Source organism: Ranitomeya variabilis, chromosome 1 (genome assembly GCF_051348905.1).
Source record: "Ranitomeya variabilis isolate aRanVar5 chromosome 1, aRanVar5.hap1, whole genome shotgun sequence".
NCBI lineage: Eukaryota > Metazoa > Chordata > Amphibia > Anura > Dendrobatidae > Ranitomeya > Ranitomeya variabilis.
This window is the reverse complement of record NC_135232.1, coordinates 469,109,363-469,121,908: the sequence shown is the minus strand read 5'-3', so window position 1 is coordinate 469,121,908 and position 12,546 is coordinate 469,109,363. Positions and strand designations below refer to the sequence as shown.

At 35.8% G+C, this 12,546-nt stretch overlaps 1 protein-coding gene across 1 annotated transcript in view; it reads right to left on the bottom strand.

Moving 5' to 3' along the window:
* Positions 1-404: 404 nt before the first annotated feature.
* IGFBPL1 (insulin like growth factor binding protein like 1) overlaps positions 405-12,546 on the bottom strand; it is a 101,750-nt gene continuing 89,608 nt past the window's right edge. Inside the window, exon 5 of the mRNA XM_077250589.1 lies at positions 405-540. The gene's annotated coding sequence lies outside the window, so the exon portion shown is untranslated. The remainder of the gene's footprint in view (positions 541-12,546) is intronic.

Sequence of the window (12,546 nt, the reverse complement as noted above, 5' to 3'; positions counted from 1 at the left end):
AGTTATAGGTGGAAGAAGAAGTCATGGTCGTCAGGATAGACAATGGAAAATAAAAGGGAAAACAAATCACTGCGATCAGCAAGAAGTTCAATGGTGGGAACCTGCAGTACACACAAACATGTTCTGTAGAGCTCTGGTGCAGAAATCGTATCATCTTATGGTCACTATATGGTGGTAATATCAGCCCTTGTACATTGGTTGTGATTAATGATCACTTTAGTCTATGCTAGTGATATGGTTTTATGTAGCAGTATTATTGGAAACATAGGTAAATCTTGATTTCCTGCAGATAGGGTAATAAAAGGAATAGCGACCCCGATCTGGGGAATGAAGCTGTAACAGTATGGACCTGTGTGCTTTGAAATTCCAGGGCTGAATTTAAGTCCCATGACACTGTGAAATTTAGCTATGAAACTTTATTAAACTTTTTCAATTATAAAGATTGAACAAAAACATCATAATACCGATATAAAACTATTTCTACTTGTCTTATACATAGCTAAGTCATCAAAATGTTGTACAATCCGATGGTCTTCAGTCCTGTAGAAAAATAAAGAAAAACTAAGTCAGTGATGTTTCTTCATAAAAAAGATGAAGATCATAAAGAAGATAAGAAACAGCATAGGTGGCACTAGGAAGAGGTACTGTAATGAGACACAGATATTGTAATCATAGAGGTACTAAACAGTAGTCCCTTTAGAAGTACAGTTCTGCTCCAAAGTTTACATACCCCAGTAGAATTTTTGCTTTCTTGGCCTTTTTGCAGAGAATATGAATGATAACATCAAAACCTTTTCTCCACTCATGGTTAGTGGTTGGGTGAAGCCATTTATTGTCAAACTACTGTGTTTTCTCTTTCTAAATCATAACAACCCAAAACATCCAAATGACCCTGATCAAAAGTTCACATACCTCATTTTTTAATACCATGTATTGCCCCTTTTAACAACTAATTTCAAGCTGGGAAGGGGTTAATTTGTCCAAATTAGATCATTGATTTAGCTCTCTTGAAAAATAACTCTTGTTTGTTACACTGGTCATCACCTGATGAAGGCGGATACACTGCCGAAAAGCTTTGTGAGGAGATAATGACCAAGTAAAGAAGTTTCTTTTCTATCTAAAACAAGTGTCTGTCTTGGTCTGAGCGCCCTAATCAGCCGTACTTTTCCTTCCTCTAACATCAATGACAGCTTGAAGTCTCTTGTGGTAGTTGTGGATGAGGTTCTTTATTTACTGAGATGATAAAGCTGCTCACTCTTCTTGGCAAAAAGTCTCCAGTTCCTGTAAATTCCTGGGCTGTTTAGCATGAACTGCATACTTGAAATCTCCCCAGAGTGTCTCAATGATATTGAGGTCAGGAGACTGAGATGGCCACTCCAGAAACTTCAATTTGTTCATTTGTAGCCAATGACAGGTCAACTTGGCCTTGTGTTTTGGATCATTGTCATGTTGGAACGTCCAAATACATCCCATGTGCAGCTTCCGGGCTGATGAGTGCAAATTTGCCTCCAGTATTTGTTGATAATGTGCTGCACTCATCTTTCCTTCAACTTTGACCAAGTTTCCTATGCCTTTGTAGCTCACACATCCCCAAAACGATCCACCTCCGTGCTTTACAGTAGGAATGATGTTCCTTTCATCATAGGCCTTGTTAACCTCTCTCTACATGTAATGTTTATGGTTCTGGCCCAAAAGTTCAAATTATCTTGTTCCAGAAGTTTTGAGACTTGTCTCTGTGCTGTTTTTGTAGGAGAGATACTTTGTGGCATTTGCGCAGTAATGACTTTCTTCTGGTGACTGAACCATGCAGCCCATTTTTCTTCAAGTGTCTCCTTATTGTGCATCTTCAAACAGCCACACCATTAGTTTTCAGAGAGTCCTATATTTCAGCTGATGTTGTTTGTGGGTTTTTCTTTGCATCTCGAACAACTTTCCTGGCAGTTTTAGACGACAATTTTGTTGGTCTACCTGACTGTGGTTTTGTTTTTACAGAGCCCCTGATTTTCCATTTGTTGATCACAGTTTGAATGCTGCTGACGGGCATTATCAATTCCTTGGATATCTTTGTGTATCCCTTTCCTGTTATATACAGTTCAAGTACTTATTCCCATAGATCCGTTGACAATTATTTTGCTTTCCCCATGACTCACAATCCAGAAACGTCAGGGGCTGGATGAAAGATGCGAGAGTCTGTCTGGATCCCAGAAACTCACTCAGTTTTTACGCACACATACTGATTACAAGCAAACAGGTCACAGGTGAGGATGTTACCTTTAGTAGCCATTCAAACCCATTTTTGTCAAATTCTGTGCATGTTATCAGGCCAAAATCACCAGGGTATGTGAATCTTTGATCAGGGTCATTTGGATGGTTTGGGTTTTCATTATATAAAAAGAGAAAACACAGTAGTTTGACAACAAATGGCTTCACCCAACCACTAAACATGAGTGGAGAAAAAGTTTTGGCGTTATATTCTCTGCAAAAAGGCCAAGAAAGCAAAAATTCTGATGGGGTAAGTAAACATTTGAGCACAACTGTATGTATCTACTAAAGACCCACACATTTAGCACAGCAGTTCAATAAATTATTCCCAAAAGCAACAGGTAAACATTGGTTGGCAATGTAAGCCCTGACCTCTGCCGCACTAGCATTCAGTTGTATGCCACTGTTGAAATAAATGTGTTGAAGTGCACTTGGTGAGTTCTATGCCCTTTGTTTGATACATAGGGTAGATTAAATTTGGAGCAAGGTGACCTCTGCCATTCTCTACACCAACTTTTCTCTTGCTACTAAATGACTCAGGAGTAGAGATGGGCGGATGCGAACGGTACAGAGGTAAGTTCACTGCAGTGAAATTCTCCCAGTGAACTCACCTTTGCACCATGAGACTTTTTCTCATGTTGCTAGCGGTTATCTCCCCAAGGTCACTGCAGGTCACTGGCCTGGCTAAGAACGCAGCCTCAGTGACCGGCGATAACCTCAATGACTTTAACGCTGGTCGCTGATGCTGTGCTCGCAGCAGCTCATTCCTCAGTGGTTCTCAGCCTGGATGGTCATATCTTGGCGCTGTCCAGGTTGAAAACTGTTTATCCCCAGAAAGGGATTACGGCGTGGGACAGAACAACGGACAGGTGAGGGATATTGTTGGTTTCTATTTTTGTTTTATTACAGGAGACGAGGGATTTAATGGAATGGGTGTGTTAGGGCTAGTGGAACGCACCGAGTATAGATAGGTAGCTACAAGGTGCGTTCGCAGCCCGGGGTCCACCGTGCAGAGATATCTGCTGCAAAGTAATGGCGGATAACCTCTGAGCTCACACGTGGGTTAAGCTTCACCCCGTGTGAACTGGAAGCATTCTCTGTTGACTCACAAAGTCACGCTGTACACAAAACTATTACCCTAACTACGGGTTGTGCTTGCCCTGGAACTCTTCTGTGTTAACCGCACACATGAACGAACCAGATGCTAAGCCAAGGCTAATTGCCCCCACTGACGCTAGCTGCCTGCCTGAGTGTACAGTCCCAAAGCTACAGCCTCAAACCACATATGTATAGAGTGGTATAAGCACTGTTTGGCATAAGCAAAACACATGGCATAAGCCAAACACATTTGATACTAGCACATGGCCGTGCGGCCATGCAAACCTTTTATAGTTGCAGCTCTACAGGACCTTCCTGGTGGACCAATAGGAGATGCAACAGGGCCTGAGTGTGTGACCCCGACCTCCAATGAGAGGACCTCCCGTGGGCATGCTCAGTGCGTGAATAGCAGGACTTAGTCCCAGAAAAGCCTGCTCGCCGCTGACCAGTGCTGGCTACAAGGGCAGAGCCTGGAAAGGTAACAGTAACCATTTGCACAGTATCAGGCCGAGCCAGATGCTGGGACCGATGTCTCTGCTAAGCAGGTTCCACTGTGGCAGGAAGAGAATGGGAGACCGCAGCAGACATGGTTTGAGATTCCCCCTGTTCAGCTGTGGGAACTTGACACCTAACATTGTGTTAGTTCTGTATAACTGTGTTTTGTTATTTAAAAATGGAAAAGTGTGTTTTGTTTTATTTAAAATAAAAGACTTTATTCTGGCTATGTCTTTATTTACAATATAACAATAGGATTAGTAATGGATAGGCGTCTTATAGACGCCTCTCCATTACTAAGCCGTGGGCTTGATGTCACTCTACTATACAAAAGTGACAACAACCCCATCCCACCATTACAGGGCAAGTGAGAAAAGCCAGGCAAAGAGCCAGAATTGGTTCATTTAATAGATTTGCCTTTTATGGGTGTGTGGGCTGCTATTTTTAGTTATGGGGTGGCATATATCCATGGCCCCTTACCAGCCTGAGAATACCAGCCCCCATGCCATTTTTTAAAATGATTTATTTACATAATTAACCCTGCTGTTGTCTTCGGTCAAAAACGACCGATTTTGAACTTTAATATTTTTTAAAATATTCAAGATGCGGTTCTGAAACTTGTGGTTGATTGACTTATCCTCATTTGAGGGGTTCTTACTATGCGTATTAAGTCAATCAACCACAAGTTTCAGAACTGCATCTTGAATATTTTAAAAAATATTAAAGTTCAAAATCGGTCGTTTTTGACCGAAGACAACAGCAGGGTTAAAAATATGGGACTGAGGACCCCTCTATTCTTGATAACTAGCCTTGCTGAAGCTGACAGCTGAGGGTTGCAGCCTCCAGCTGTGAGTTTTGCCTGGCTGGTTGTCAAAAATACAGGAAAACCCACATTTTTTTTAAATTATTTATTTACAGTGCAGGCGCCGGCTGATGAATGCTCCCATCATCAGTAGTAGTCCCATCAGCTGACACCAATGACCAGAGGTAGACTTTATACCTCTAATCACAGCTGCTGGCCCACGTTATCTTTTGACAGTGTGGGAACCACAGCTGTCTGACCGGCGGTGATAATTTTATCAGTTTGAATTAAAAAAAATTACCTGTACTGTGTAATGGCCGTGTCTCACCGTGTAGGTACATGGTCTGATCATACCACATCTCCTGAGCAGTGGAGTGTTAAATATTAATTAATTGACTTATTCTTGGTCTCGATACAGTACAGAGCACATTGCTTCTTGCTGATGTTACAAAAACTATTTATATATATAGGAGCTCAGAGCATAAGTCAACGCCTTATAAAGGGTAACACGTGGTCTGTAGAAACATATATATACGTCTCTTAGGAGGGTGGGGGCTTTTTGTTACGTGGGACTGTCACCTCCCGTCTTCACCATCATTCTCCATGGATGTCCGAGAAGGAAGGAACAACAGCTGCTAGCTGCCATCATGACCTTCAAACTTCACACAGACAGACTGCTTTTACCATCCAAACTTTGGGGAAGATGAGTATAAGTGCTGATCTCTACACATGGACAATCTGTTCGTAACTATTTTGTCTATTTTTATGTCTTACTGCAAACTGATTTTTCTGTGGACAATTCAATAAACCACTACCTTTTTCATGAGAATATCATGACATTTTTTTTTAAGAGTAATGCACCTGGTGAATAGTCTTGATTAAATAAATGTGCAAAATAAGCATATTTAACATTGCCGAAGCCAGCCAGGTTTGATTTTTAGTGCTATTTTTACGTGAATTTCCTTCATTTTTGCACACGGGGGGACGACGGAAGAGAGTTTGCTAGATATTGTGCAAGTATTCATGAATTTCACTTCAAAACTTCAAGTCACAAAGATCTCACAAGAAGAACCTACGAATTACAGAGACTAACAGGTGGCAGTTGAATTGACAAGTAGTAGGAGTACTACAAGTGCCAGACGTGCTAAAAATAGCCGTGCTGAAGTCTACAGTCCAGCGTTGTAAAGACAAGCTGAGATTTCAAGGTAAGAACAATGGATTTGATTAATTCATATGCTAAATCAAGTCAGATAGAATTTGTAAGTTTGTACAGATCTAGTGTAGAAATATTTTGGCTTTCTTTATTTGCAGAATGCAAAATCGCTAATTTAAAGTTAGATTCTAAGCTAGTATCTAGGAAAAAAGAAAAAGAGCAACTGAAAAATATATTACATATGGTTAATGTATTTCATGAGTTTGTTACAGATAAGTCCAAAAAGATTGTGTAGAAAGAATTTCTTAGGAAATGGAAATTAATGATGTTCTCAAGATTGACTGTAATGTAAAGTGTGAGGAAGAGGTGACGCACATGTCTGTAATGGCGGCCACCCAAGGTGACCTTGACTTTGTGCCTCATGATGAAAAACAAGATGGAGGACACGTAGGAGACATGACAACTGACAAAGATGATGTGGAAGAGCCACTAAAAATAGAAGACGGCTCAGAGGCCCAACTCCTAATTAAATCTAGGAAGACTTTGTTAAAATTATGCAAAATCATTCCTGCATATGATGACAAAATCGATGTGTGCAGAAATTCAGAGATTTTTGAAAGTTTTGCCAATAAGTATGATCTGACTAATCAGGAGAAAAATACATTGTTTAAAATTTGGCTACCAGTAATTTTTATCAGAAGATTCTCATTAAAAATGCAGGATGAGTTCCATGAAGAAATGACTGATGTAGAACGATTAAAAATTTTGATATTTTGTGGATTAAAAGAAAATTATCCAGATCTTGATATTCTTCTAAAATTGAGGATTGGCCGGAAAGAATGTACTTTTACCTTCATGTCTATTTTTGAAAGGGTTTACAGACTGGTCAGTACTAATTCCAATAAACAATTTAATGATAAATTGTTTTGTAAACAAATTTAGATTCCTAAATCCTGTATCTCGTGTTATTGCGACAGAAAAAGATTCTTTATATGAATGTGCGCAATCCCTTGATTTTTCTAGAAAACATGAGAATCTTGAAAGGAAAACAAATCATACTAAGGTTTTTAAACCAAGCAGAATTATATCTTATCAGAAGCCAAAATCAAAATCTCCAAAACTGACCCAAAATCAAATCTATGAAGTACGAAGAAAATTACATATATGCTATAAACCCTATGAAACGATTCAGGAGTCCTCCACTGGAGCTGCGCTGAAAGGGTTAAAAGCTGAAGGGTCAGATCTGTCTATAAAGATGGCGGAAATTGACAGATGGAAACAAGTGAACACTCAGCTGAACACTCCATTATCGCAGTTCTTCAAAGAGTCCATAGGGTTAAAGATGACCTTATTAAATAAAGTTTTCCAACAGATTATTGACAGAGAGGTACATTTTGGTTTAGGAATTGGCTAAAAATGTAATCATATATGATGTGTAGATGAGTTATACAATGTATTATTTATTAATATGTAATTATTTTATACAATATATTTCTGCAGTTACATATATATATATATATATTTATATAGTAGACAGTAAATACTGTAGCATATTTATATAAGTAGAGATTATAGTAACTGTATTTTTATATGCATAGTGAAATAATTAAAATTTATTCCAGTAATAATACTTAGAATTACATTAATTACATATATTAAATATATACATATGTATAACATATTTAAATTATTTTGTTTTTAAATAAATATGAAATTAACCTTTATCTTTTATTTTTCCTTAGAGCTTTCATTTCAAAACAGGAATTGAACAAAAAACCTTTTTACATGAATTTAGGTTTTATTTACACAGGAAGCTATAATAACTGCATGATTGTATATATTTAACACTTAAAAAAATAAATAATATATAACTAACAATGTAAAATTTGTGTATTGTAATTTTTGTTCTAAAACTTGTTTTTTCCTTTGCATGGTAATAATAATGTAGTTTTTTTTTCCTCACTGCATGTCGTGACATCTCACAGTCTCTTGTTTTAACTTAGAGCTATAAGAAGAAAGTTTAGAAGTTCTAGGTCTTGTACCAGAAATAGCTGTGGAACAGATACCCTTGTTTCTTATAGATGAGTCCTATCCATAGGTTAGAACATAGCGTTACTGTAGATAGTATTTGGGGAATATTCAAAGAAATATTAGAATACTAAATTTAATAGTATACAATGCACATTGATTGATAATTAGGATACAATATTTTGGGTTAATATACGTGTATTCTTCTTTGTATGTGAAATATGTAGTTTCAACTTTTATGTGTGTCACAATCTGAGTGACAGATGACAGATGAGCGTATGAGCAGCTGCTAAGAGTGTAACGTAAGAGAGACTAGCGTGGTACGTGCGGTATGTGAGAGGCCTCATGATTTATGGTATGTTGAGAGAAAAAAAAAAACAACTTGTGTGTAAGAGAAAATAGAAAATAAGATTCAGTCAATATTATGAAATATTTAAATATTATTTACTCAATATATATATATTTCTTTAGTAATTATTATTTCTTGATTTAATTAATAGTGAATAAGTGCAATTACACATCAATATGGTTTATCAAGAAATTTACATTTAGAACATTTTCCAAATTATATTTTTTTTATATATTTAGTGTATTTTTTATTGATTACATAAATGGATACCCATTTTCAAACAAATATATGGCACAAGCTGATATGACAATTATAAATTAATTATTTTTTAGTTTTGGTTTTTACAAATTTATTTTTTTCATAAAATAATATTTTTTGGTATTAAGGGGGAAATGTGTTTTTGATCCAGATTACATCATCACATTTCATCAATACCTCTTTTTCACACATTTTAATAAAGAAGAAATATTAATAAGGTATTATTGGGTACAATACAATAAGTATTATAAAAGTCATTTTTTTTTCTCTAATGAAGGATATTATATGCAAAGTTGCATAATTTCAATATTTTGGTAATCCAAGGTTATGACAACATCTAAATGATGGATATATTAAGGAATGTGTTATTGAGACATAACCTCTCAATTTATCTTCAACATATAAAGGCCTTATTTTTATTTTTATTCTCATTTTTCATTTTTCACTTTTTCTTATTTTTATCTTTATTTTATTCTCTTTTTTATTTTTCATTTTTCACGTCTTCAATTTTTATTCTTAATTTTTATTTTTTATCTCAAGAAAAATAAAAATCAATATTTAATAAAGTAATGCCTAATACAAGAATATTGCTTTATTAAATATAATGATCATATGGTTTCATTATATAAGAAGTGTTTCAATTCTGAGTTAAATACAATAATTCTTTCATTCATTTATTCATATATATATATCCTTATTTTGGTTCATGGCTACACATTCTTACATATTATTGGTTATAGTTTATTAATAAAGTTTTAGTAATATCTGCTCTTGTTACATAAAAGACACACTGACATCTATGGGTTCAAAAAGAAATTACACCTATGACATAAAAATGTGCTATTACATGAAGAATATGGTTAATAATATATTATAATTTTTCATTATTATTATTATTATTTTATTTTTCCAAATATGAGTTCCATATTAATATTCCGATAATAATTATATGGATATTATTGATTGCTATGGTAAGCTATGATATTATAGGTTAGGAAAATAACCAGATTTGGTATAGAATAGGGAATGAAGACTTCAATCAAGACACCGAAAGTTACGTTAATAAAGACTTTGTATATTTTTATATTCAATTAAAAGTTACAAGAAGAAAAAGCCGCTATCCAGAAGTTCCACAAGGTAACAATGCTATAATTTCTGAGTAATAATAGACTGTGTCAAATACAATTCATGTCACCACACACAACTACAGCATCCATCACTGACAAGTATGAGTACAGTATCTAAACTGACAACCACGGAGAGGATGATTATCCTATGATGCTAAGATGAACTGTGTTATTACGTTCCAGTGGTTTCCTATCACCTATAAGACTTCCATGAAAGCTGGTGAACAATCAGGTAATTGTCAGGACGCTACAACCCTGACATGTGTCCTGTGTACTAAAGACTGGTTATGGTGCTATGTTTAGCAGGGAAGAGACAATGTATCCCTTGCTGTGCCGACCAAAAATGTCACACCTGTTCCAAGACTACTGCGGATGATATGAAGGATTTCAGATGATTTCCAAGGCGAGCCAATGTAAGTCCAGGTCTCTAAAGGTGACACTGCACAGATATTAAAGCTACATCTCATCTATGAACTTTGTTTTCTTATCAACATTTGAATTTATGGACTTTGATTGACACATGACACACAGTCTCTACAATATCTACATGACATCATCTATTTCAAAAGAATTATAATAAAGATTGTTTTAAAAAGAACCAAGGAGAAGACATCAAGATGAAGACCAGATGACATCAGATGATGATCAGACCAGAGATGCTTCAAGTAGATATAGGGAAGTATAATTATATATTTTATATGAATATTGGTCACGGCTTACCATAACATGAATTTACATATCATTATATTATTGAGTACATATAACATTATTATTATTATTATTGATATTATGAACACTAAATTATCTTGCCAAAGAAGAAGAAAAAAAGAAAGAAGATCTTATTAATATATTTTATTTGAGGGTTCCAATCAATGAATGTCTGTCACCCTCAAAAGGGGGAATTGTTAAATATTAATTAATTGACTTATTCTTGGTCTCGATGCAGTACAGAGCACATTGCTTCTTGCTGACGTTACAAAAACTATTTATATATATAGGAGCTCAGAGCATAAGTCAACGCCTTATAAAGGGTAACACGTGGTCTGTAGAAACATATATATACGTCTCTTAGGCGGGTGGGGGCTTTTTGTTACGTGGGACTGTCACCTCCCGTCTTCACCATCATTCCCCATGGATGTCCGAGAAGGAAGGAACAACAGCTGCTAGCTGCCATCATGACCTTCAAACTTCACACAGACAGACTGCTTTTACCATCCAAACATTGGGGAAGATGAGTATAAGTGCTGATCTCTACACATGAACAATCTGTTCGTAACTATTTAGTCTATTTTTATGTCTTACTGCAAACTGATTTTTCTGTGGACAATTCAATAAACCACTACCTTTTTCATGAGAATATCATGACATTTTTCTTTAAGAGTAATGCACCTGGTGAATAGTCTTGATTAAATAAATGTTCAAAATAAGCATATTTAACATGGAGGAAGAAAAATATTATACAGACAGGACAGCGTGGGATCACAGCTGATTCTTTCTGAGAGGTAAAACACTTTCCTGTCTGTTTAAAAAAATCTTTTACCTCATAAAAAATATCAGCTGTGACCTATGCTGTCCTGTCTGTATACTCTTTTGTATTCTCCCCTGCCCAGGAGCTGTGGTAAGTACACAGTACATAGACAATTTAACACTTTATAAGATTATCTCGGCACAGGAACATGTTTTTTAACACTTCCAATTGTTGAACTTATTTTTATTTCAAGATCTATTGATTAAAATGTACTTTGTTCATGGGAAAACCTCTTTAAGTTCTTAAAACTACAGGTAACTTTTGATGACACAATGCCACCCTTCTATCACTTCTGGAAGGTTGCACTTTGCGGAAATTAAAATGTTATCTTAATTTACAATTAGAAAGAGAACAACTAGTTTCTACTTAGAGTAGCACTACCATGAAGTTTGCGTTTTCACTTAATCTGTGTATGCAGGGTAGTGTCATTGTGTTAATATACTTACTTTCTACCGCTTTCTCAGGTATCCAGTGTCATTCTGCTCCTCTTCTCGGTGGCAACACTTCTCTTCAGTCTCTCCAGGTCACACTGTGCTCCGCATAATCCGATGTTACTTTTACAATGTAAGTACATGGAGCATCAGAACACGGGTTCCATAGGCTTACATTGCCAAAGACCCAAGCGTGGCCCAGAGAATCTGAAGAGCGGGGATGTCACACAGAAGAGGACTGGAACGGCGCTGGATCCCAGAGACATTGGTGGTAGGTGAGTATAATAACACACTGACGTTACACATCATACACGGATTTAGTGAAAAAAAGAGTTAATGGGAGTGCTTCTTTATAGACATACAGTGGCATGTAAAAGTTTGGGCACCCCTGTTCAAAACTACTATTATTGTGAACAGTTAAGCAATTTGAAGATGAAATGATCTCTGAAATAGCTGAAGTTAAAGATGACACATTTTCTTTATATTTTAGGCAAAAAAGATATATATTTTTTACATTTTAAAAATTACAAAAAGGAAAATGGGCTGATGCAAAAGTTTGGAAACCCTGCATGGTTAGTACCTAGTACATAACAAAGTTGTCCCCTAGATCAACATTTAATCATAAATGAGCAACATTTCTACATAAACATAGACTACCACAAAAGATTATTTGCCCCAAACCCCATATTGGGTACATGAAGGAAAAAATTTGAAGTGACAAATATAATTAAGTAAAATTAAATATATTGTAAAATAAATCAAGAATAGGTAGAGGAAAAATGGAGGCTGGAATAGCTCATTAAGGAGTATGTATAACAGCAAGGTTATATACTAAAGAATACATACAAGTGGGCTTTTATACCGGCAACAGAGCCATCATTTATAACAAAGGTTACAAAATAGTACATAATAATAATAATAATAATAATAATAATAATAATAATAAGCTAGCTCATACTTACAGGAAGACTATAAACTTTAAAAAGAAGGCTGTCAAAGAATTATGTACAAGGTA